Below are 26,898 nucleotides of genomic sequence, written 5' to 3'. Positions count from 1 at the left end.
GTTTTTAAGTTATATTAGTTCATTTTTTTTGGTTTTTTGTTTTTCTGTTTTTTACTTGCATTAATATGTTAGTCATGTGGTGGGATTGTTGGTTGTGTTGGGTTTGATTTTGGAAACTAATTTTTGGCTTTCCTTATCATGCATGATATTCTTGCTTGTCAAAGATCACATCTTGAAACTACTAATGTCATCTTGATGCAGGACGCATGTTGAAGAAATGGTGATTTGAAACAGATTGTCTGATTTTTTTAGCTTAGATCAGATTTTGAATTGGTGCTTTAAAATTAACCAGTGTCTTTTGTGTCTTGAGCAATAGGCTCTTTTTGTTTTACCTTTTAGAGGGCCTACCTCCTGAGAAGCCCTTAAGGCTCAGTGAGAGGGAACGACCCAAGTGGTAATGCGCTAAAGCCAAGCTCTTCCGAACCACTATAAATAAATGTGTTTGTGATGAAAGTTGCAAACAATGAGTGTTGATTAGTTCATACTGACGACATGTCTCCCCATAAACCCTATAGAGTGCAACCTCTATAGGCTGGGAGCCTTCCTTAACGGAGCGTACGTCGCCGCATGTATGGCCACTTGAATGGGTGCCCTTACTAGACACCTTTTGTGTTAGAAGCCAAAATCCTTCTAGTTGTTGACGCAGGAGGTCAGACCTCTGAAGCGGCTCACATTCTTACGGTTCTTAGTAGAGATACAAAGTTCGCCATGGGGGGTTTTCATGGGGACTGATTCTTTGCTGCCCTAGAGAAGTGAGTGCCAAGGGTGGAGCTAGTGGGGTCAAGCATCTAAGTATCCGCTCTGAATTGTGTAGCTCGGGGTAACCCCCCAAGTGAGATTCAACAACTATTGTCCTGGCCAGCCTTAGGATTGTGCTTAAATGTGTTTTTATTGCAAAATCAAAGAAACATTCTGTCTGCCATGTTTTCTGAATGTGTGCACAAATAAACAAGAACATTTCATAATCAACACCACACCTGAAATTGAAACACTTTACAAAAAACCTTGGTCTAAGCTTTGAAGTATCCATCCACATTGTACAACAACATTGTCCTTGAAATGTTGGACTTGTGTTCTCAAAACAATCATTTCAAATCTCTTGAGACATCGCTTTTGAAGTTCTAATCTTTTAGGTCCTCACATAGTCACATCATTATAGTTTCGTATACCCTTTTCAATCCTTGCATAGTCTTCACCTAGTTGCACCTTTCATCCTTGCATATCTTATTTAATCAGACCTAGTCTTTGCCTATCCCCCTAGATCAAACCCATGCATAATCCCCTTAGATCATACCCATAATCTTTGCATAGCCTTCCATCATTCCTTTAGGACATAACCTTAAACCCTGCACAAGTTCCTTTGGTCATTTCATCATTAGTCCTAGCATTTCATTATTATTTGCATACCAAAATCCAAAAAAAATCAAAAATCCAAAAAAAACCAAAAACGTTGCTCGCACTTAGGATTTCTCATCTTAGGTATGACATCAACTTTTGATCATCAATCCCCCTTATCACTTGAGGTGCATCTTCCTTGAGTTAGGGAATCTATCAGTGTCTTTGAGTTGGTATTTCGCTTGGAGTTCATCATATCCTATCATAGCATGCCCTCTCTTTGATAACTTATCCTTGTGTCTATCCATCATAGCACAAGTCAAATCCCACATTGTAAATATTTTCAGACCTAGAGTATCCTTAGTCCTTGCATCAAGCATCATTCATTCTCATATCCCATTTAGGGTTTAGCTACACATCACTTTCCTATCATATAGATTGCATTTTGCATCAATCCTTTGGCACATTCCAATCTCAATCATGTCACATAGATTACATTTTTACATTGATCTTTATCACATCCTAATCTCACTCATATCATATAGTCCCCCCTTCACACTTTAGGGTTTGCATCATACCTAGAGTCTCATACATTGTCCTAGGACAAAGATCAGAACTATCATAAATATCCATGGCTACTTTGGCCCAACAAATTCAAGATCTCAAGAGAGAACTATATGACATTCAAGTTCAACAAAATGAATCAATGACACCTTTTGAGAAACAAATTCATGATATCAACAGTGACAAACTTCAAGGAATGCTAAAACGACTATATAAGATGGAACAACAAATAATTGAAAATCAAAAGTCAAATCTCAAGAAAGATCACATGAGTCCTTCACCAAGAAAATAGGACATTTCTTCCAAATATCCCTTAGATAGACATTTTACACCTTTGGGGCAATCTATTGAGTCAACTTTGAAAGAGCTTCTTGAGCACAATCTTATCATATTGCCCAACAAGACCATATGGGGATGTGAATTTTTGAGTAATTATTGTGAATATCATAGACATAACAAACATAAGACTTCAATGTGCATGGAATTAAAACATAAAATTCAAGACCGCCTTGATAATGGCGTTATTGAAATTGAAGATCATAATGATTCACCTAAGGAGAAACTAGATGTCATTACCAAGCATGATCAAAATAATACACCTATGTCTAGCAAGGCTCCATATGTGGCCTCCATCTCTTCCATGATGCCTTCATCTCCTAAAACTTCTCAAAAACAATCCATACCTTCACCTTCAAATAATGAACCTAATGGTGAAACGTCTCATGTTTATTCTCAAGGGCTATCAATAGTACAAATCCACGCTAATCCTTTTTTTCATATAAATCCTTTATACAATTCAGATATCTTAGATCCTATGCCATCGTACACTCCAATTCTAAGTATACCCACTCCAGAAGGCCCTATCAAAAATTCTTCCCCATCATGCAAAAACATGAACACCTTCCAAGAATCCCTCATTCATATCGAAAACACTAGCCCTTCCTTAGAAGTGGCTCCATGTCAAGAGGATAATCTGAAGAATGAAGAAACAAGTCCTATCATAAATCAAGATCAAGACACCAAAACTATCCAATCCCATCCAATGGTTAAAAAAGATCCTACCTCCCTAGAATACCATGATGATCCTCTTATACCTTTCCATTTCTTCCAAGATGACCCCCTTCCATCTCAAGAGAAAATCATCCTTCCCAATCCCATTCCTAATCCACTTCCTAAGCAAGATCATGATGCCTTGTCCACCTTTTCAAATGATCCTATTCAAAATGAAGTGTCAAACACCCTTCCTACTCTATCCCATGGTCCTCTTCCATGTCAAGATCAAAGTATCCCTTTATTCCCTTGTCATAATTCTCCATGTTTTCCCAAAGATTCTATCATGCCCATAAATCCCTCTTATGATCCTATCATTCCTTGCAAGCCACCTGCACCTCAAAATGGACTTGCCTCTAGCATCAAAAGTAAGAAGAAACCCTTTGTTAAAAAGATCTTCCAAAGCATGAATTATCAAAGAAAAGGGTTAGACATTCATGAACATGGTATATTAGAATCCCCTGATATAAAATAAAATCTTGATTATAATGGCTACATTGCTCACTCTCAAGATGTTGTCACCCCTCAAAAATCCTACATTTCTCTAGTTAAATCCAAATACACGCCTTCCCCTTCATCCCTTCCATCTATTTTAAGTCCCTATATCCCTCTATCCCTTATGCGAGATCAACAAAGGTACACATCTTTTGAGCATCTTCCATCCATCCAAAATAACTTCATATCATTCCTATCTATCTATACATTCTTTTCCTTTTCCAATAAATTTGGATGCCAAGCATAAAAGTCATGAGTCAAACAATCCACATGCATTTAATGATCAGCATGTCCCATCTAATCGATGTGTAAAACCAAAGCAAAATGTGATCCAAAAAGAAAAAGAGATATACAAAAGGCCACAAAGGCCCATTGAGCAAAAGAAAGAAATTTCAAAAACCATATGGATCCCTAAGATGCTTATAGAAGCAATGCATTCCAAGACACTACAAAAGAAATAAATTTCCAAAAGGCCACAAAGGCCCACAAAGAAAGAAGAAAATTCAAAATGTGTATGGCTTCCCAAGTCTTACATCGAGGAAATGAATTCTAAAGTATCACAAAAGAATGAAAATTTAAGAACCATGTGGATTCCCAAGTCACTCGTACGAGACTTGCACACTAAAGAAAAATCAAAATTGGCATTCAAGTTTGCTACCCCAACTTCTCCCACATCCACTATCTATGTGGGGGAAAAAGCGAGACTAGGTTAACATGCCCTAATCCTACCTCTTGTCACACATTACAGAATATGAAAGAGCCTAGAGGTATCACACAATTGGCTACTTCTTTTTGTGAAAGAGAGAGCCATGGGCTACCTATTAGGATTCCTATTCCTTCGTTGTAATTGAAAGGTAAGATTATGCAAGTTCAATTCCTAACCCTGAAATGCAAGTATGAGCTAACAACAAGATTGCAGAATTGAACTTAAACAATGGAAAGCCGTAAGTACAAAGATAAGACAAGAATGCAAATGCGTACCCGGAGTCAAAATCTGAGTGGAAATGTTCGAGATGGGGGTGCGGGCGCCACTGTCCTGATTCTGCACCTGAAACTGCACCTGAAACCACTGTTTTGCACTCTGGAAAGTTGTCTAAAATGTTGTCTGTCAGGAGGACCAGGGCGCCCAGCGCCTCTATCCCAGGGACCAGGGCACCCAGCGCCCCTGTCCTGACAGGACCAGGGCACCCCATGCCCCTGTCCTAGTATTCTGCTCTGCAATTTGGTGTGGGGTGCTGTCTCGACCTGCTTCTTCTGGATCTACAACCTGCGGCGTCGTCCAAGTCTCGAAACCTGCACTTATATCTGAAAAAGGTGTTCGGGCGGCTATATAGGGTTTTGCCTTAGTCAAACCCCCGCTTTGGTTATTTCCACCTCCACGAATAGCCAAGTTGTATTGTAAAAGTAATGTGTGTGCAGACCTTGTGTGTGTGCAAGATCTAAAATGCAAGTAAGCAAACTAGAGCAACCTAGAAAGTAAACCCTAATTGCTTATAAATGATAATGTAAATGCTCTAAATCAAGATGCAAAGTGATCTAAAGCATGAATAAATGAGATATTGAAGCTTATGCAAAGACATGAAAACAACATGAAATCATACCCAACCCCCAAGGGAGAGGTACAAGCCAATCTTCAGTCGGTAATCTCCAATTGTTCTTCAATGTCTTCCAAGCCCTAAATGGATGAATGGATTTGATAAATGCTTGATAGAGGGATGTTGAATGTTGTTGAAGTCTTCAAAGATCTGCTCTTTTGCTGCATATGAGGTTCCTGAAAACAAAATTCGGATCCCTTCCAATGAAGAAAGAGAGCTCTTATGTATGAAACCCTAGGTCGCAATTTCGTCTTTTGGCCGACCTAGAGATTGACTATCCCGCCAATTTCTTGGGGTTAAGCTTTATTTTATGATTGGATCGCGCTCCTAAAATTTTGGGAAAAATGTCCGGGACCGTGTGCACTCCGGGCGCCACGGTCCCGACAACTTTTCACCAAATTTTCAGGGCCGTTAGATATGATGATTTTAGAGAGAATCCCAAAGTTACAGGTGATTTCGAGATGTTATGACCCCCGAAATTAAGCCCCCAAGCTCAGAATAGGGCCTAATTAGGGTTTTTTTGATTAGATGATGTATTGGAAGAATAAAATGAAAGGGGCACGCTTTAATGGAAGGGCCCGACTTTATGATGTAGAAGATGATGAAATAGAACCTTTAGACCTAATTAATTTGATTAATTAAGTGCTAAAGGGGAAATGTAATGCAAAATGCAACTGCACCAAGGCGGGTGCTAAACTAGGTGTTAAATTGTACTACCTTAGTAAGTGCGTACAATTTATGACGTTACATTTAGCCCCCACTTTAGCGGTCATATGAGTACTACGTGCATATGCAAGCTAAAGTACAGAAAGTAACCATCATTTGAAAAAGGATATATCCATAAGTTGTCGGACGAAGCCCCTAGCGGTATCTGCAGTACACAGTTAGGAACCGCACCCTACAAAACACACGTTAGATCACAAAATCACCTAATGCTTACTAAGGAAGGTGATGAAATTTACGAGTAGCTATATGCCCCCCCTATTTCGACTTGCTTATTAGGGAGGTGAAACAGGGTAGCATGTTTACTTACGACAAATTGTGTAAGGGAGTATTGATGAGGGATGTTCACTGAAAAGGCTTCATCAGAGCACTTTTTGGAACATTCTGAGAGTAGGGGAGTGAAAATATGATTCCTACACAACAAACAGTTCAAAAATCGCATCTCCCAAACTCAAGTTATGATGAAATGAGTGATAGAGGAAAATTAGGGTTTTGAAAGTCAATGTAAAAGAATGGAAGTATATACCTTTGAAAGTGACATTTGTACTTGTCACTTTGTTGATTCTGAGTACTGTTCATTGCTGCGAAGCCCACATAGCCATCATCATGCCTTCATGTGACCGGAGCGTCCCACAAGGATTGAGATCATGCGACAGGCCGTGATCGACGACGAGCCACTTGACGAGGTGAGTTGACTGAACTTTGACTTTTGATTTTCTGCATTTTGACTTTCTGTGATCGTTTACGGGTTCTGGAACCTGACCATGGGTCCCACACAGGGCGCCATGGTCCCTATGGGGTGCCATGGTCCCTTCAGGGCGCCATGGTCCCCTCAGGGCGCCATGGTCCCTAACAGGGCGCCATGGTCCCTTTAGGGCGCCATGGTCCCTGACAGGGCGCCATGGTCCCAATCAGGACCTGGCGAGAGATGCCAGGGTCAGCATACAATGTTCGACAGTTTGCATGAATGATTTTTGATGATTGAATACTGATTATAGTTATGTTTTTGTGATGCAGGGTCTCCCGTACATGAGAGAGCACACGGCGGGGCAGATTCTTCGCAGTTTGCGAGATCAGATTCCCCGACTTACTCAGGCAGAGAGAGACACATTGTCGATAGTAGGTTTGTGGTCTATGATTCTTATGCGAGCCATCCGATTTCATCCCGCGATGCTGATGGCACTCATGGAGCAATGGGATCCTGACACATGCACATTCCAGCTTCCAGTAGGGGAGATGACGGTGACACTTGAGGATGTGTACCGCATTCTTCGCCTACCGATCAGAGGAGCTACCGTGACATATGCGACCGATCAGTCAGTAGAGGATTATTAAAGGGAGCAGGTATATTGCATAGGGAGAGTCATGCCGAGCGAGATGAGAGGTTGTATCATGGTCAGCTGACTCTTACACCCTACAGGAGAGGTGCCCCTCATGAGACGTCTTATGATAGCCATCATTGCACTAGCTGTCTGCCCTAATGGGCGAGGTACACACATGCATGGGGGTCTCACGTGGTGTATCAAGGCTATCGAGAGACACAGGAGAGTATATGCCTAGGGTCGGAGTATGCTTGCACATCTCTATCACGACCTCGAGGAGTATGTTTTTGGACAGGGTTGCAGCTTGATGACATGTACACTTATGCAGGTGTGGATATTTGAGCACTTTACATGCACCAGGCCTGTCGGCTATCCGATGAGTATGGCTAGTGAGCGACCTAGGGTATTTTCTTATCCACTTACCAGCGAGTGGAGATTTGGAGATCTATTATATTGGAGAGTGATAGTTGACAGATTGACAGTCGAGGTGACCGTGTGGAGACCATATCTGCGGATGCACAGATGGGATGGGATGGAGAGACAGTTAGCATGCCTACAGAGGAACCGCCTACTAAGAGGATGATATCCACACATCATAGTCCCATTCTACTTTGACCGAGTACGGAGGCAGTTCGGGCTAGAGCAGTGTGTCCCAGCCGATGTGCCCATCTATACTCGACACTCACGAGTCCTTCCCAAACCCAGAGTAGTAGCGAGACCGACGATAGACGATATCAAGATCACAGATATAGAGGGGTCCGATCAGGATGTGGTCACTGATTATGCTGCAGACCTCGGGGCACAGCGCAGGTATCATTCCTGGTTTATGAGATCATACCCAGGGCCTATCTTTCCACCAAATCACCCGACAGGCCATCTAGGTCCGTGGAGGCATGGAGATCGAGATGAGGATCAGGGATCCAGATCAGAGGAGCCAGAGGAGGGAGAGGATCATGAGGAGGCAAGAGGTCCTGATCCACCTATAGGAGATCAGCCTAGTGCCGAGGAGGAGGAGGATGAGGATGACGAGGAGGAGGAGAGAGATGATGATGAGGAGAATGAGGATGCAGATGAGGATGAGGATGCAGATGAGGATGAGGATGCAGATGAGGATAGAGATGATGAGGAGGAGTCAGATGCAGCTCCTCACCATTCAAGAGATGATACCGTAGCCTTAGATCCTCCCGTTATTCCCCTACGGAGACCTGCACCTATCGTACATAGATCGCTCGAGTGCGGGGAGCCTAGTAGTTCCCAGTCACAGATGCTACCATATCATGATCCCTACTGGCATGAGGGAGATCCAGGTATAGTAGATTTATATTGATTGATTGATGATTTGATGATATAAAATGGTACTAACACAAAATCTGTTCTACTGCTACAGCTAATGTGCAGGAGTGGCGCTCCTTGATCCAGCAAGTAGTGACAGATATCTCTACGACAGCGCAGATCCCTAGTTCCTCACAGGTTGCTTATAGACCTCAAGGGAACGCGGGTTGGCATGATGATTTGTTTTCCCCATTTCGAGTACAGGTAGAGATATGGAGGGAGAGAGAGCAGGCCCTATCAGAGGACCTTCAGCGAGCACAGCATGATCTAGCAGCAGCTCAGGCCGAGGCTACCTCGTATCACGCTATCCTTATGGATAGGGATCGTAGGAGTTCCTCTCAGAGCCATTCACGATCTATATCATGGTATACCCCCATGGGTCCACCTGCACGGCCGGATCAGGAGGGAGCATCTAGTCGTCACTCTCCAGCCACCAGCCCTAGGGATAGGAGATGATCTTATGATGTAGGGTAGGTCATATTTTGGATGTGTAGTGACCTACCTTTGTATATTGATCCACACACATATATATATATATATACATGCTTCTTTGTTTCAAACGTGTTATCTTTAATGCCTAAACAATGTGTATTGTGATTAAAGTTAATACATTTGGTAGATGTACATGTATGTTCTTAATTTAATTTCCATGTGATTGATTTCTCAATGCTCCATGATTAAATTGATACATGTGTGAATCAAAATATTTGATCAAGTACTATATTGATGATAAGGAAGAAAGTATGTATTAAGCCTACGAATCATATAACCAATGTGATTTAATTTGAATTTAAACACAACATGACATGATTCAACTTAACACATAAAAACATTGTATAATATGTCAACATAATGAAAAATGTAAATCTTTTGCAATTTACATAAAATGAATTCAAGACAAACTATAAAGTAAAGAAACACGCTTGTTAGGAACGAAGCAATATAGATTAAACAAAACATCATTTAATTCCATTTGCTCTAACAAAGATATGCTAACATATTATCCAATTTTGAAGAAGTGAGAAAGGAAATAGATAAATGATAAGGAATGAGGAATTAAGCATAGTATCTACGCAAGTGCATAGCGTTTATAGGGTCTTTAAGAGGCGTACCATCTGCATCCGCTATTTTGTAAGCACCTGATCCATAATCTTCAATAACGATATATGGTCCAAGCCAATTAGGACTGAACTTTCCCTTTTCTTCAGGGAAGGCATTCACATTGCGCTGATTCTCATAGAGCACTAAGTCACCCACTGAGAAGGAATGTTGAATAACCTTATCATTATAGTTTCGTTGTAGAGTTTTGTGATATGCTTGAATATGCTCAAGAGCATTTATACGCTGTTCATCAAGCATCTCAAGCTGTTGAAGTCTTTGTTCTCTATAGGAGTCATTATCTATTATACCCTTGAGAGAAACTCGAAGTGATGGAATCTCTAATTCTAAAGGCATAATAGCATCAGCACCATAAACAAGATTATAAGGAGTAGTTCCTGTGGCAATTCGTACACTCATTCGGTAGGCCCAAAGAGCATAGATTAGCTGAGTACTCCAATCCTTACCATGCTTGTTCATGGTTTTGCGAAGAATTTGTTTGATTATTTTATTGGATGATTCGGCTTGACCGTTTGATTGAGGATAGTATGGTGTAGAAAATCGATGCTTGATATGATATTTCTTGAGGAATTGCTTCATGTCTTTATTCTTAAATGATGTCCCATTATCAGAGATTATAGTGGAAGGTATCCCAAATCAAGAAATAATGTTTTCTAGAAGAAATCGACAAATCACTTCAGCTGTAGTGGAGTGAAGAGGAACAGCTTCTACCCACTTTGTAAAGTAATCTTTTGCGGTTATAATGAAAATATGTCCTTGAGATGAAGGAGGAGAGATTTTACCGATGAGATCCAACCCCCATGCAGAGAAAGGCCAAGAAGCTACCTGAGAACGGAGTTCTTGGGCAGGAGCGTGAATCAAATTATTGTGTTGTTGACATTGATGACATTTCTTAACAAATGAAAAAGAATCCTGTTGCATAGTTTGCCAATAATATCCCATACAAAGTAATCTTTTAACCAAGGATTTACCTCCAAAATGCCCCCCACAGGCACCTGAATGCGCCTCTTCAAGAGCAATAGGGATTTCTGATTTGTTAAGACAGTGAAGGAGAAGACCGTTATAACCCCTTCGGTAAAGAACATTAGAAAGAATGATATACCTAGCAGACAACTTGTGAACTCTAGCCCTGGTGTTCCTATTGGCGGAATCAGGAAAGGTACCATCAGTCAAGTATCTTACGATATGCGAGTACCATTCATTTGAGTCTATGAAGTCGCAACATGTCACCAGGCTGGAATCATCTACAATAGCTGGAGAAGTAAGGTTGTGAATAACAAATTTAAGATCAACCACAGGGTCCTCTAAAGATACAAGAGAAGCCACACATGCCATTGCGTCCACATGTCGATTATCTTTTCGAGGAATAGGTTCTATGGTGTAAGAATCAAATTTTTGTAACAAAGAGATAGCAAGGTCTTTATATTGTGATAACTTGTCCTGTTACTTGTCTTATAATCAATTGAGAATCTCCAAAAATATGTATGTGTTTTATATTCAGAGCTAAGGCTGCCTTTATTCCTGCTATAAGAGCCTCATACTCAGCAATGTTATTGGTACATAGGAAATTGAGATGATAAGATAAGGGAATAGACTTCTTTGTAGGAGAAATCAGAACAACACCTGCCCCCGATCCCGTACGACACTTAGAGCCATCAAAGTATAACTCCCAAGTTTCATCTTTCTCTGTACAAAGGATGAAATCGTCAGGAAAAGACTCAGGGTTAGGGAAGGAGAAAGGTGAAGGGGCCTCAACTAGGTGATCGGTCAACGCTTGCCCTTTAATTGCCCTTTTTGAAACAAATTTAAGGTCAAATTCAGTTAACATCATAACCCACTTAGCTAGGCGTCCTGATAAATCAGTTTTAGAGAAAAGATGCTTCAAAGGATCAAACTTTACCATGACGTGGACCTCTGAGTTTAAGAGATAATGTCTCAATTTCTGAGTCGCAAACATCAAGGCCAAGCATTGTTTTTCTATCATAGAATATTGGGTCTCATAATTGAGTAAGGTACGACTTATATAATAAACCGGACACTCCTTACCATCTTTATCATGTTGTGCCAATAATGCTGCAAGAGCATGAGAGGACGCAGCCGTATAAAGAAGGAAGGGTTTAGAAGGTTCAGCCGGTCGAAGGATAGGAGGATTAGCCAAGTACATTTTTAAATCTTCAAATGCTTGCTGACAATCCTCATTCCATTGAAAAGTGGTATTCTTTTTGAGAAGTTGAGTGAAAGGAAAAGTACAATCCGCAAGTTGAGATACAAACCTATGAATAGCTTGAATTTTTCCTTGTAAGCTTTTGAGTTGAGACACATTTCTAGGAGGTGGCATGTTGACAATAGCATTTATTTTCTTAGTATCCACCTCAATCCCATGATGCGAAACTATGAATCCTAATAGTTTTCCACTATCCACACCAAAACCACATTTTTGGGGATTCAAGCGCATGTGATATTTACGAATCCTTTCAAAGATTTGATGAAGGATCTTAATATGATCTATGCGAAGAATGGATTTGGCTAAAACATCATCAACATAGTCTTCTAGAATCTAATGCATGTAATCATGAAAGATAAGGGTCATCGCTCGTTGATAAGTTGCACCGGCATTTTTAAGTCCAAAAGGCATCATTATCCAACAAAACGTACCCCAAGGAGTGGTGAAAGTAGTTTTGAATTGATCTTGAGGGTTAATGAAAATTTGATTGTATCTTGAAAAACCATCCATGAAGGATAACAAGGCATGTCCTGCCGTAGAATCAACTATCATGTCAATGTTCGGAAGAGGGAAATCATCTTTTAAAGAAGCCTTATTAAATCTCGGAAATCAGTGCACATTCTTATTTTATTATCTGGTTTAGCCATGGTGACAATATTTGAAATCCATGGGGAATAATCAATAGGGCGGATAAATCCATCCTCCAATAACTTTTCAATCTCAGCCTTAACAAGCAGAGCCACCTTAGGATTCATTTTTCGAATCTTTTGTTTCACGGGCTTAGCATCAAGAACTAATACAATATTATGAGTAACAATCTTAGGATCTATACCAGGCATGTCAGAGTATGTCCAAGCAAAGATCTCGGGGAATTCATGCAATAAATCTTCATATTGTTTTTGTTCCTCTTCATCCAAACATTTTCCAATTTTAATAACTTTTTCTTCATTGCAAGGATCCATCTTAACATTAGTGGTGTCACTTATGAGAAGATTACTTTGTGGAGGAGTATCCTTTAGCTGAGGGAATTCTTTCACAATCTCATTGTTATCCGTCTCTTTTCCAAAGTAGGCTTCAGTGTTCAAACAATAAGGGAGTCCCCTATTGTGATGATAATGAGGAAGAGTATCATATGCTCCTAAACATTCAGCTAAAGCATCATCGGTAGGGAAAATGTCAAAAGCACAAGCACATGAAGGATCCTCATCAATGTACTCGGGGTGTTGCATTGATAGAGAGGTAGAAATAGTATTAACACTAATACATGGTCTCTTAAAAGCTTTAGTGCGCTTACAGGGATTATAGCCAAGTCCAAAGGCATAATTGTGAAGATTATTCTCTAGAGGAACTTTTATCCCTTGTTCGTGAGCACCACAACCATTTCCATGATACCCATGCTTAGCAAAAATGCGAAAACCACGACCATAACGATCAGCCATTTCAGAAAGAGAAGGCGGTTTTTCATAAGACAAAGAATCAAACTCTTCAGAATTAGAGGTATGAGGAGAAGAAGTTTGAGAAGCGGCCACAAAATTATTACTCATAGGCTCAGGTAATGTTGATTGATTTTTAGCTTCTTCCTTCTTTTCAACTTTAAGCTCTCTAGAAGGAACCTTATATTCACCTACAAAGGTGGGATTAAAATCAAGGGATCCCCAATCGTCATCCGCGAGAACCTTCTCAGGATCAAAATCCTTCTTATGTGTAGTTTCAAGTCGAGAAGAGTCTTCTTCAGGAGCTCCCGATTCATCCAAAGAATTTTGATCATCAGAGAGCGAGGACTCATCGATAGGTATCTTGTTTAAAGAGTCACCACTAGACGAGGGCGGCTTAGAAGCACCCCCTTTGGAAGTAGATGTTTGTAAACAAGCTTGGAAATTAGTATCACCTATCAAGGTATATGTCTTATTGTTATAGATAAATTTAAATTGTCTATGCAATGTAGAGGGGACAGCTTGCATACTGTGAATCCAAGGTCTCCCTAGTAGCAAGTTGTATGTTAGATTTCCCGACATAACATGGATAGGAGTAGGCAAAGTTACAAGCCCCACTGTGATGGGTAAGGTGATAGTACCTAATGAAGTTTTAGCCACATTATCAAAGCCTTGAATAGGATGAGAGTCCGGCTCAATTAAGGATGTATCCACATTCATCTTATGCAAAAGATTAATGCTACACACATTGAGACCAGAGCCATTATCCACTAGTGTTCGTCTTATAGCAGTGTCTTTCATGATAACCACAATCATCAAGGGATCATACTGATGTTGGATTTCACTAGTAGGCAACTCATCTTGGGTAAACACAATTTGAGCTTTGGGATTCATCACAAAGTTAACCAAAGATGCTATATTACTAGATGTATTCGGTGGAGGAACATTCAAATCTTTCAAGGCATCTTGTAACATTCCATGATGAGCGGAAGAAGTTTGAATCAAATCCCAAAGGGATATCTTAGCAAGGGTAACCTTAAGTTGTTCTATGAGATCATATTCCTTACTAAGAACTTGTGAAATACGTGGAGCTTGTGGAAGAATTGGTTGAGGATTTGGAAGAGAAACTGGAATAACAGGAGGAGGACTAGGCTGCCTATTATTTCTGGTATGATAAGTATGGGCAACCACATGATAACTCTCTCTAGTTATTTGCTTGGCATAACTATAAGGACTTACAGGTTTTCTTCCTTGCATGGTGATGATTGGTTTATTCGGAGTACGAAAGGAATCATGATCATACCCTCCTTGGACAGTAAGGAGAGGTGATTTAGGAATTTGAAAGGTGGGAGAAGGATAAGCTCCTTGGACTTCAAAGAGAGGCTTTTTATGCTCATTCAAGTTTATCATGTTAACTAATTTAGAAGTCTTGTTCTTGTTTAAAGATTTCGATAAAGCCACAAAGTCATCAAGAGCATCATCCAACAAAGCATGATCATATCTATTAAAAGGTTTATCTTTTGATTCAACAGGAGACATCTCCTCATAGAGGGGATTGTTGAAAACAACCATGTTACTAGATTTAGTGGAAGAGTTGATAGGAATGTACCCTTGAGAGGACTCATTCAACTTATCTTTCTCATCGCAACGAAATGGCATAGTAACAAGGTTTATGAGTTTTTGGTAAAATGAAGGTTTGGCATCTTTAGGGTTCAAAAACTCATCTAAAGCTTCATCTAATTCATCTTGGCTATACTCATAATAATCATCATAAGCATGAACATTTTGCAAATAAAAGTCTGACATTTTGAAATGAAAGGTTGCATGAAATTTAAACACACAATGCAAAGAAACACACTCTTTTTTTTTTTTTCTCTTTTTTTTTCTTTTTAATGAAAATGAATTGAAAACACACTAAATCTAGATCTAGATCTAACAAATGCAATGCAAGAAGAAGCAATGATAGATTCACGTCAGGTTCACCAAAATGTGTGGGGGAAAAAGTGAGACTAGGTTAACATGCCCTAATCCTACCTCTTGTCACACATTACGGAATACGAAAGAGCCTAGAGGTATCACACAATTGGCTACTTCTTTTTGTGAAAGAGAGAGCCATGGGCTACCTATTAGGATTCCTATTCCTTCATTGTAATTGAAAGGTAAGATTATGCAAGTTCAATTCCTAACCCTGAAATGCAAGTATGAGCTAACAACAAGATTGCAGAATTGAACTTAAACAATGGAAAGCTGTAAGTACAAAGATAAGACAAGAATGCAAATGCATACCCAGAGTCAAAATCTGAGTGGAAATGTTCGAGACGGGGGCGCGGGTGCCACTGTCCTGATTCTGCACCTGAAACTGCACCTGAAACCACTGTTTTGCACTCTGGAAAGTTGTCTAAAATGTTGTCTGTCAGGAGGACCAGGGCACCCAGCGCCTCTGTCCTAGGGACCAGGGTGCCCAGGGCCCCTATCCTGACAGGACCAGGGCGCCCCATGCCCTTGTCCTGGTATTTTGCTCTGCAATTTGGTGTGGGGTGTTGTCTCGACCTGCTTCTTCCGGATCTGCAACTTGCAGCGTCGTCCGAGTCTCGAAACCTGCACTTATATCTGAAAAAGGTGTTTGGGCGGCTATATAGGGTTTTGCCTTAGTCAAACCCCCACTTCGGTGATTTCCACCTCCATGAATAGCCAAGTTGTATTGTAAAAGTAATGTGTTTGCAGACCTTGCGTGTGTGCAAGATCTAAAATGCAAGTAAGAAAACTAGAGCAACCTAGAAAGTAAACCCTAATTGCTTATAAATGATGCAAAGTGATCTAAAGCATGAATAAATGAGATATTGAAGCTTATGCAAAGACATGAAAACAACATGAAATCATACCCAACCCTCAAGGGAGAGGTACAAGCCAATCTTCAGTCGGTAATCTCCTATTGTTCTTCAATGTCTTCCAAGCCCTAAATGGATGAATGGATTTTATAAATGCTTGATAGAGGGATGTTGAATTTTGTTGAAGTCTTCAAAGATCTTCTCTTTCACTGCATATGAGGTTCCTGAAAACAAAATTCGGATCCCTTCCAATGAAGAAAGAGAGCTCTTATGTATGAAACCCTAGGTCACAATTTCATCTTTTGGCCGACCTAGAGATTGAATATCCCGCCAATTTCTTGGGGTTGAGCTTTATTTTATGATTGGATCGCGCTCCTAAAATTTTGGGAAAAATGTCCGGGACCGTGTGCACTCCGGGCGCCACGGTCCTGACAACTTTTCACCAAATTTTCAAGGCCATCAGATATGATGATTTTAGAAAGAATCTCGTAGTTACAGGTGATTTCGAGATGTTATGACCCACGAAATTAAGCCCCCAAGCTCAGAATAGGGCCTAATTAGGGTTTTTTTGATTAGATGATGTATTGGAAGAATAAAATGAAAGGGGCATGCTTTAATGGAAGGGCCCAACTTTATGATGTAGAAGATGATGAAATAGAACCTTTAGACCTAATTAATTTGATTAATTAAGTGCTAAAGGGGAAATGTAATGCAAAATGCAACTTCGCCAAGGCGGGTGCTAAAATAGGTGTTAAATTGTACTGCCTTAGCAAGTGCGTACAATTTATGACGTTACACTATCCTAAAACCTATTTCACCTCCTACATCCATTTTGGCTCCTTGTGTCCTAAAATCCACCTCAACCTTTCCATCAAAATCACAAACTCCAAAATCCACTATTCCTCCATTAGCCCACCACCCCTCAAGGTGCATGCCAATGTTGATCTTGCCAGCATTTCCATCCAGCCATACACAATTCTTCCAACATCCCATCCATTATCTAGCACCTATGTTATATCCTTGCATACCTCTTATCCAATCCTTTGCATAAATCCTTATAGCCTTTTCGTCTTATCATCCATTTCATCTCCCTTTACCATCACCCTATCGACATCTTTGAGCATACCTTCAATAGCCATGGATCATTATAGAACATCTTTCAGGGATATTATCTAGAGAACAATTTGATTCCTGAGTCATATCTCCTATCAAGTATCCATCATCTTCCAATAGTTCAAAAAATGTCAAAAAAAATGAAAGAAAGAAAAAAGTCAGAAAAAAAAAGAAAACAAAAAAAGTGAAAAATAAGAAAAATTAAAGAAAAATAAAAATCCGTCCATTGGTGAAAACCTGGCAAACAGGCACCTTGGGCAAGTACCATGATGAAAACCTGGCAAACAGGCATCATGTGTAATCCATTATCTTCTTGCACTATTCACTGGGGGCAAGTTACATCTGTGTGAATCCATCTATTATCCCCCATCCCCCATTATCCCTTATTCACTCTATATCCATCCATATCCTTTTTTCCACCTTTGATCATGACAAGGTTAAGGACCTTTCTAGGCTTTGTGTGTCATATTTATGACATTAGTTACACCATACCCTTGCTTTATATTGCTATATCCGGTCCTTGAGCTTGGATTAACATGCTACGCTATTCTGAGATAGTCCTTGACAATCACATAAGCTTTCTGTTAGGTCCCAGAGACAACTGAGAGGGGGGGGTGAATCAGTTGTCTAATAAATTCAAACCAAAAAACTAATTAACCAACTTAATTCTTAATATCGGTAAACCAAGTAAGTATGCCGGTAGATAGTGTTAACAGTAAATTGCTATACTGGTAAGGATTAATGCATGAAACATAAACATAAAGTCATCCACAATTAGATGATACTAATGCAGATAGTAAGTGTACATAATGGGGTCTGCACATGTAGAAAGGCCAATAGCCTAGAGCTCACTGCTCAATCACAAAATGGGAGTCACACTGACTACAATTGGATGGTTAAATCCAATAAGAATGTACTACACAAAATAGCATCTTCATATGCTGGATTTAGTACCGGTGTAATGCTGATATGCTTCTACAAAAACCTAACTTCACCTTCAAATGATGTCTTCGTGTATACCTCTTCTTGATCTCGCATATATCTTCACTCAATTCTTTTTCGCATTCCACACTTGATCTTACAAATAAGATCTTACATTTATACCATAACTTAAGACCAATTTTAGTAGGTCGGCTCTACAAGATATTACAATAAACATTTTACATACAATATAATATCTGATGCAATAATTGATTAAACATGTCAGCTTAATGCATTTACATTAATAATAAATCATCTCCAGAGCGTGCCATTCTGATCTGGAAAAGATAAACCTGCCGGTGTAACCCTAGATAACCTAGACCTATTTGCCGGTAAAAGCAAATATGCAAATATGAATATACCAATGATTAATTCTTCAAAACAAAGTGTCCACATGATGTCTTCAACATTACCAAGTGTCTTCCATATCATTCCAGGTGCCGGTGAACATTATATCCTACCAGTGAACCATATACCATTAATTGTTGCAATAGTTACTTGCTTGTCGGTGAATGTTGTTGGATCTCCAAAGTGCTAGTTTTCAGTAGGTGTTGACATCAATGACAAAACCATACCAAAATACCAACAATCTCCCCCTTTGGCATTGATGGCAACACAAGATGGAAAAATCATCAAAGTGTGAAAATAGAAATGCCAAATATCAAAAACCAATCAATCTCCCTTAAACAACAATTTCTCCCCCTGGGAGCAATATGTGTTTATCCAAAGATTAATATCAATCATTCTTCAAAAGATAATGTGTTTTTTCCATAGATATCTCTCCCCCTTTGACATCAAATGCCAAAGCTACAAAATTCAAGTTCATACAAAATACCAACTACTCCCCCTAAGAAGTAGCTTCCTCATCAAAGACTAGAATAAAAGATTTGTCTTTTTAATTCTGTCGGTTGATGACAATCATCAACTATCTAAGTCTCTACCGGTGGTGGTATGACTCGAAGCTGATCTCTTAGATATTCAAAGGTCTCCTTGGGCAAAGCTTTTGTAAAAATATCTGCAAGCTATTCTTTAGTATTCACATAAACTAGTTTTATCTCTTTTTCTTCAACTTTTTCCCTTAGAAAATTTAGTTTGATAGAAACATGTTTTGTTTTAGAATGTAATACCGGATTCTTAGATATATCAATTGTTGCAGTGTTATCACAATAGATAGTAATAGGTTCTTTGCATTTTACCTTATTGTCTTTCAACATTTGCTTAAGCCATAGTACCTATGTACAGTTAGTTGCTGCTGCAACATATTCTGATTCTGTTGTTGATAAAGATGTACAAATCTGTTTCTTACTCAACCAAGAAACTAATCTCTTTCCAAGAAAGAATGCTCCTCTAGTGGTGCTTTTCTATCATCCACATCTCCTACCCAATTTACATCTATGTATACACATAGGTCAAAATTTTCATCTCTAGGATACCACAATCCAAGATTTGTTGTGCCTTGTAATTACCAGAAAATCCTTTTTACTGCTGATTCATGATTTTCCCTAGGATTACTTTGAAATCTAGAAACAATACATACTGCATTCATAATATCAGGCCTGGTATGTGTCAAATATAGTAAACCTCCTATCATAGATTTGTATCTAGTTGGATTAACAGGTGTAGATTCATCCCTTTGAGATAATTTGTCATTTGTAGTCATATGCATGCTTACCGGTTTAGAGTTCTCCATCCCAAATTTCTTTAGAAATTCTTTCAAGTACTTGGATTGTCTCAAAAATATACCTTTATCAGTCTGAGAAATCTGCAAACCTAAAAAGAATTTTATTTCTCCAATCATAGACATTTCAAATTCTTGCTACATTTTAATAGAAAATTCCTTACATAATCCATCTTCTCCTCCAAAGATTATATCATCAACAAATACTTCAATAATCAAGATGTCATCATTAGTTATTTTGTAATATAAATTTCTATCGACATTTCCTTTAGTAAAACCAATCTTCAAAAGATATTTATCCAACCTTGCATACCAAGCTCTTGGGGCTTGTTTCAATCCATATAGATCTTTTCTTAACCTGCAAACCATATCATTGTCATCTGTCAAAGAAAATCCATCAGGTTGTTCAATATATAATTCTTCTTCAAGATCTCCATTCAAAAATGCACATTTAATATCCATTTGATAAACTTTGTAGTCCTTGTGAGCTGCAAAAGCCAAGAATAATCTAACTACCTCAATTCTGGCTACCGGTGCAAAGGTTTCATTGTAATCAACTCCTTCTTTTTGAGAATATCCCTTACACACTAGTCTTGCTTTATTTCTGACAACCTTACCATCTTCATTAAGTTTGTTTCTAAATACCCATTTGGTTCCAATTACATTTTTATCTTTAGGACGGGGAACTAATGTCCAAGTATTATTTTTCTCAATTTGTCCTCATTCTTCTTCCATTGCTTTAATCCAAAATTTATCTTCACATGCCTCATTGATAGATGATGGTTCAATTTGAGAAATAAGACATACCTCTTCATTTACCAATCTTCCTCTTTTCATAACTCCTTTAAATTTGTTTCCAATTATCTGATCTTCAAAATAATTCAATCTTACATATCGGGGTGTCTTAGTTTGTTGTTGTTCTTCAATTATTGTGGAATCTTCTGATGATATTGGGGTAACTGGATCTTCATTCTGTACCGGTGGATTCAGTGTAAGTTCATTTTTCACAATTTCTGTTGCCGGTTCAGAGTCTATGTACCTTGAAGTTCCTCTGAATTGTTCATCAATCTTTACATTTGTACTCTCAAAAATTTTCAGCAATCTCTTATTAAAACATCTATATGTCTTGCTCTTAGATGAATAACCAAGAAATATTCCTTCATCACTTCTAGGATCAAATTTGCCAATATACTCATCTCTTATAATATAACATTTACTTCCAAAAATTCTGAAATACTTAAGAGTAGGAGTATTACCAAACCATAGTTCATGAGGGGTCTTACCGGTTTCACCTTTGATGTGAACTTTGTTGAATGTATAGACAATAGTGCTAACTGCCTCTCTCCAATACACATGTGGTAGATTTGCTTCTGATAACATACTTCTTGTTGCATCCAAGATAGTTCCATTTTTCCTTTCAACAACTCCATTCTGCTATGGTGTCCTAGGTGCTGATAACTATCTTTTGATTCCATTCACTTCATAGAATGTATTAAAGTCCTTAGATGTGAATTCTCCTCCTTGATTTGATCTTAAACATTTGATTTTCTTACCGACTTCATTTTCAACCATTGCTTTGAATAGTTTGAACTTTCCAAGTGCTTCTGATTTTTCTCTGAGAAAAGTAACCCAACACATTCTAGAATAATCATCAATAATTAGCATGAAATATCTATCACCTTGTAAGCTTCTAGTTCTAGCTGGACCACATAAATCAGTGTGAATTAAATCAAGAGCATTATTGGATTTTTCTAGAATACTTTTGAAACTAGCTCAAACTTGTTTTCCAAATTGACATTCCTTACAAATTGTATTTTGAGGTTTCACAATTTTAGGTAGATCTCTAACTGACTTAGAAGTACTAAGTTTTACATGCAATCAAAGTTTACATGACACAGTCTCTTATGCCATAACCAACTTTCATCTATATGTGCAATTAAGCATGCCTTTTCACTATTATTCAAATGAAAGATATTACCTCTAGTCTAATTACCGGTTGCAATTTCCAAACTAGTTCTATTCATGATTTTACATTTTCCATTTTTAAATTGTAACTGAAATCCCTTCTCAACTAATTGACCAACACTTAAAAGATTATGCTTTAATCTTTCAACATATTAGACATTGTCAGTGTTATGCTTACCATCAAGAGATATTGAACCCTTACCTTTGATTGAACAAGCTTTGTCATCTCCAAATCTTACTAAACCTCCATTGTATTCTTGAAAGTTCAAGAATTTACCTTTGTCTCTAGTCATATGATGTGAGCATCCTGAGTCAATGATCCATTCATCCTTTGTTTCAACTTTGGCTTCTAGGGCTTGTTCTACCGGTTGAGCAGTAGGTGTCGGTTGATCTTCTGTTATAGCAAAAAAAACCCATCCATTGTCTGCTAGATCCTCATCAGAATCATCAGTCACACCTTCATGAACAATGTAACAAGATTTGTCTTTGTTCTTCTTAAATCTGTATCTCTGATATTCAGGATTAGGCTTGTATGTTCTTCTAGCTTCTTCTCTTAGTCTATCATGTCTATCAGGGCATCTCGAAGCAATATGACCAATCTTATTGCAGTTAAAACATTTAAAGGGTGCTTTACCTTCATACTTACTTCCAATTGGACCTTTTTCCATTTTTCTTGCAAATAATGCTTCAAGCTCTTCAAGCTCTTCATTCTCCTTCCTGGTTTCTTCAAGTTCTCTTGCATAAAAGGCTTTCCAGTCTGATTTGTCAAATGATGGAGTAGATGATGTTGATGCTTTAAAGGGAAAATTTGTCTTTATAGTAGCAACAGGACCAAATTCCTCAATTTCAAAGACTGAAAGTTTTCCAATCAATGTATCCCTAGTTACTGATGTATTAGGCATTGTTCTCAACTCATTTATAGCAGTAACCTTCATTTTATATGCTGGTGGCAAACCTCTTAAGATTTTTGAAACAATTTCATCCTCACACAGAGTTCCTCCACAACATTTAATACCCAAAACAATTTCATTTACTCTTTCCATAAAAGTAGAAATCCTTTCATCTTCTTCCATTTTTAGATGTTCATACCTGACTCGGAAGCTTTCAAGTTTTGCAATTTTGACTGTGGAATCTCCTTCATTCAGTGCTTCCAAATGATCCCAAATAGCTTTAGCAGTAGACCTATCTGATAATCCCATGATTTGTTGATCTGATAATGTGCTCAAAAGTGCTTCTCTTGCTTTGCAATCATTCTCTTCATCTTTAGCTAAGGTAGTTGGAGCAGTCTGACCAGCTACAACAGCAGTATAACCATTCTTAGTAACTTCCTAGATGTCTTTACCAAAGCAATTCAAATGTGTTACCATCCTGATCTTCCATATCCCATAGTTGGTTCCATCAAGTTTAGGATTGTCCTTCCTAAAATAATTAGTAGACATTGGATCTCCTCAAGTTGTTAAACTTTTGCAAAAGAGGACTAGGCTCTGATACCAATTGTTAGGTCTCGGAGACAACTGAGAGGGGGGGCGGGTTAATTAGTTGTCTAATAAATTCAAACCAAAAAACTAATTAACCAACTTAATGCTTAATACCGGTAAACTAGTTAAGTATGTCGGTAGATAGTGTTAATAGTAAATTGCTATACCGGTAAGGATTAATGCATGAAACATAAACATAAAGTCATCCACAACACATAACACCAATATTTGTACGTGGAAACCCTATAAGGAGAAAAACCATGATGGGAAACCTTACCCACAATCAGATGATACTACTGCAGATAGTAAGTGTACATAATGAGGTCTGCACATGCAGAAAGGCCAACAGCTTAGAGCTCACTGCTCAATCACAAAATGGGAGTCACACTAACTACAGTTGGATGGTTAAATCCAATAAGAATGTACTGCACAAAATAGCATCTTCATATGCTGGATTCAGTACCGGTGTAATGCTGATATGCTTCTACAAAAACCTAACTTCACCTTCAAATGATGTCTTCATGTATACCTCTACTTGATCTCGCATATATCTTCACTCAATTCTTTTTCGCATTCCACACTTGATCTTACAAATAAGATCTTACATTTATACCATAACCTAAGACTAATTTTAGTAGGTCAGTTGTACAAGATATTACAATAAACATTTTACATACAATATAATATCCAATGCAATAACTGATTAACCATGTTGGCTTAATGCATTTACATCAATAATAACTCATCTCCATAGTGTGCCATGCTAATCTGGAAAAGATAAACCTGCCGGTGTAACCCTAGATAACCTAGACCTATTTGCCGGTAAAAGCAAATATGCAAATATGAATATACCAATGATTAATTCTTCAAAACAAAGTTTCCACATGATGTCTTCGACATTATCAAGTGTATTCCATATCATTCCAGGTGTTGGTGAACATTATATCCTGTCGGTGAACCATATACTAGCAATTGTTGCAATAGTTGCTTGCCGGTGAATGTTGTTGGATCTCCAAAGTGCTAGTTTTCAGTAGGTGTTGACATCAATGACAAAACCATACCAAAATACCAACACTTTCTCCATCATTCGCTTATCCATTCATGTCCTATTCATTCATTCATCCACTCAAAATCCCTTTTACCTTGCTAGACATAACGGACAAACATGAAAAAATTATAAAAATCATAAAATGTCATTAAAAATCATTAAAAATCATAAAATGTCCTGAAAAAATCATTAAAAATCATAAAATGTCCTAAAAAAATCATTAAAAATCATAAAATGTCCTAAAAAAAATCTTTAAAATCATAAAATGTCGTCGAAAAATCTTAAAAATCATAAAATGTCTTGGAAAAATCATAAAAATTATAAAATGTCCTGGAAAAACCCTAAAAATTAAAACATTCATAAAACCCTAAAAATTAAAACATTCATAAAACCCTAAAAATCATAAAACATTCATAAAACCCTAAAAATCATAAAACATTCATAAAACCCTAAAAATCATAAAAGTCCAAAAACATGCAATAAACATTGCGATGACACAAACACTTCGGACAAGCATGCAACTTTGGAACTTCAACAGACTCGTGATGGGACAAGACTTAAATTGAGCAAACAGGACAACGTCTGATCAACTTGTTGTCTTCAAAATCTAATTCACCTCAACATCCTTATAATAAAATGATTTAAACTCTATGCAGAAGAGATAGTAAAGGGAAGGAAACTCTTAGGACAACATATGACAAGGTTTGATTTAACCTTCTACAATTTAGACTTACTTAGAGTCCAGGCGAGTATACCTTTGTTAACTAAATTCACACTTTCAAAAGATAAATCCACAGCAAACCAGTCCAAAAAACTAGTGGATCTAATCACCTTGAAACCAACTGAAACAAAGGAATGAAAATTATACTCATATTCAGTATTTTGATCTACAAAACATGCAATAGACAAACCTTGATCTATACTAGTGCCTTATCCAAGGTCACAGAATCATCAAAATTCAAACAATACTCCCCAAACATAATATCTCTTTAATATATCATTCTTGGATGCATATTTGGCTCTTACCTGAGATACAACCAATTCTGAATCCCCTAACACTATCAACAGCTGGATTCCATGCCTCTTTGCAACTTCAAGCCCCAGCAATAGAGCTTCATACTCTGGAGTGTTATTTGTGCATTGGAAGGCCAATAAGAATGAATACTTGAAAGTTATACCTGATGGGGATACAAAAAGAACCCATGCTCCATCAAAATACATCTGCCATAATCCATACTATTGTGCTTCTAATTCGACCACAATGGAGTCAGTATTCTTCAATTGGGGTAAAATTGGTTGAAGTCTAAAGTTATCGATATCTACATAAATCATACAATTGAGCATATTAGGGTCTACATTTTCAATTACCCTAGGAGCTTGTGGTTCTCTGTACAATTTGACCTGATTTCCATTGATTGGAATGGTGGCATAGGATAAGTCCAGTTGAACATTTCCTCCTACTGCTACTACCCACTGCTTGGAAAGTAACATACCATAATGGGGCTTGGTATTAGTAACAATAACATCCATTTTATAAGTTGCCTCAGGGAATGCTGCTATTTTTACCTCAACATCTTTCATTGTACCTATCACGGGTACTTCCCTATTATCCATAGCATAGCATTTCACATACACAGTAGTTACTGACAGTCCTAATTCTTTTATAACACAATAGGGCATTACATTAGTAGTAGCTCCTAAATCTATCATGCAGTTTTTAATCAACCGGCTATTTACTAATAAAGTAACATAGAAAGGGTTTACCTATGAAGGCTCTTGAGTGATAGTGGTTCCAACATAAACCTCTAGGGTTTGGAACTCTTGATCTTTTCCAATTCTAGCTAAACCGGTGGGTAAGATTGTGTCACTATTAGATATACTAGAAAATAAAGACAAGGTTGCATCCCTATGTTCTTTAATCTTCAGTAATTCTACTAATGGGACAGTGACCTTCATCTGAGTAAGAGCTTGAGCCATGTCAAATGTAGAACTATTACTTGTTTCAGTATTAACTCTAGCTCTTTCTATCTTGAGCTGACTTGCCTTTTTCACTGTGGCAGCTCCTTGTATGTCACCAGTATCTATACTCTTGGGTACATCTTTGATATGTTCCTTCTTTTCTTGACCAATCGTAGGAACAATAGTAGCACTACCTGCTACCCCCTTTTGGGTGATCTCTTTTATGACAATGGAACCAGGTTCACCCTGATCAGTGTCCCTCTTAGTGCTTCTCAAGTTATAGTTGTGTTTTGCTTTGGCAATGATGGCTTTAGTGAGATTTTTGACTTCTTCCTCACTAGGCCTTCTAAGATGAACCTCTTCATCCTCAATTGTTACCACATTCAATGTAGGATGCCAATCTAAGGTTAGTTTTCCTTGAACAAACCTTTCATTATCTAATACATCACTATATTCACTTTGTATAGACTCCTCATCACTTTCTATGATGGTTTCAAACATATTGATGTCAGGCTCAGCACCTTGTCTCATGGATTCTTCTAGAGCCTGAGCCACTGCACACTGATGAGGAGAATGTGGTCCATCACAAGCAATACACCAGGGAGTATTTTCTATATTATGGATAGTTTTCCCTTTCAAGGGATCTGGAGTGTCCT

This window comes from Cryptomeria japonica, chromosome 6, assembly GCF_030272615.1.
Source record: "Cryptomeria japonica chromosome 6, Sugi_1.0, whole genome shotgun sequence".
Classification (NCBI taxonomy): Eukaryota; Viridiplantae; Streptophyta; class Pinopsida; order Cupressales; family Cupressaceae; genus Cryptomeria; species Cryptomeria japonica.
Note: the sequence above shows the minus strand (reverse complement) of the source record.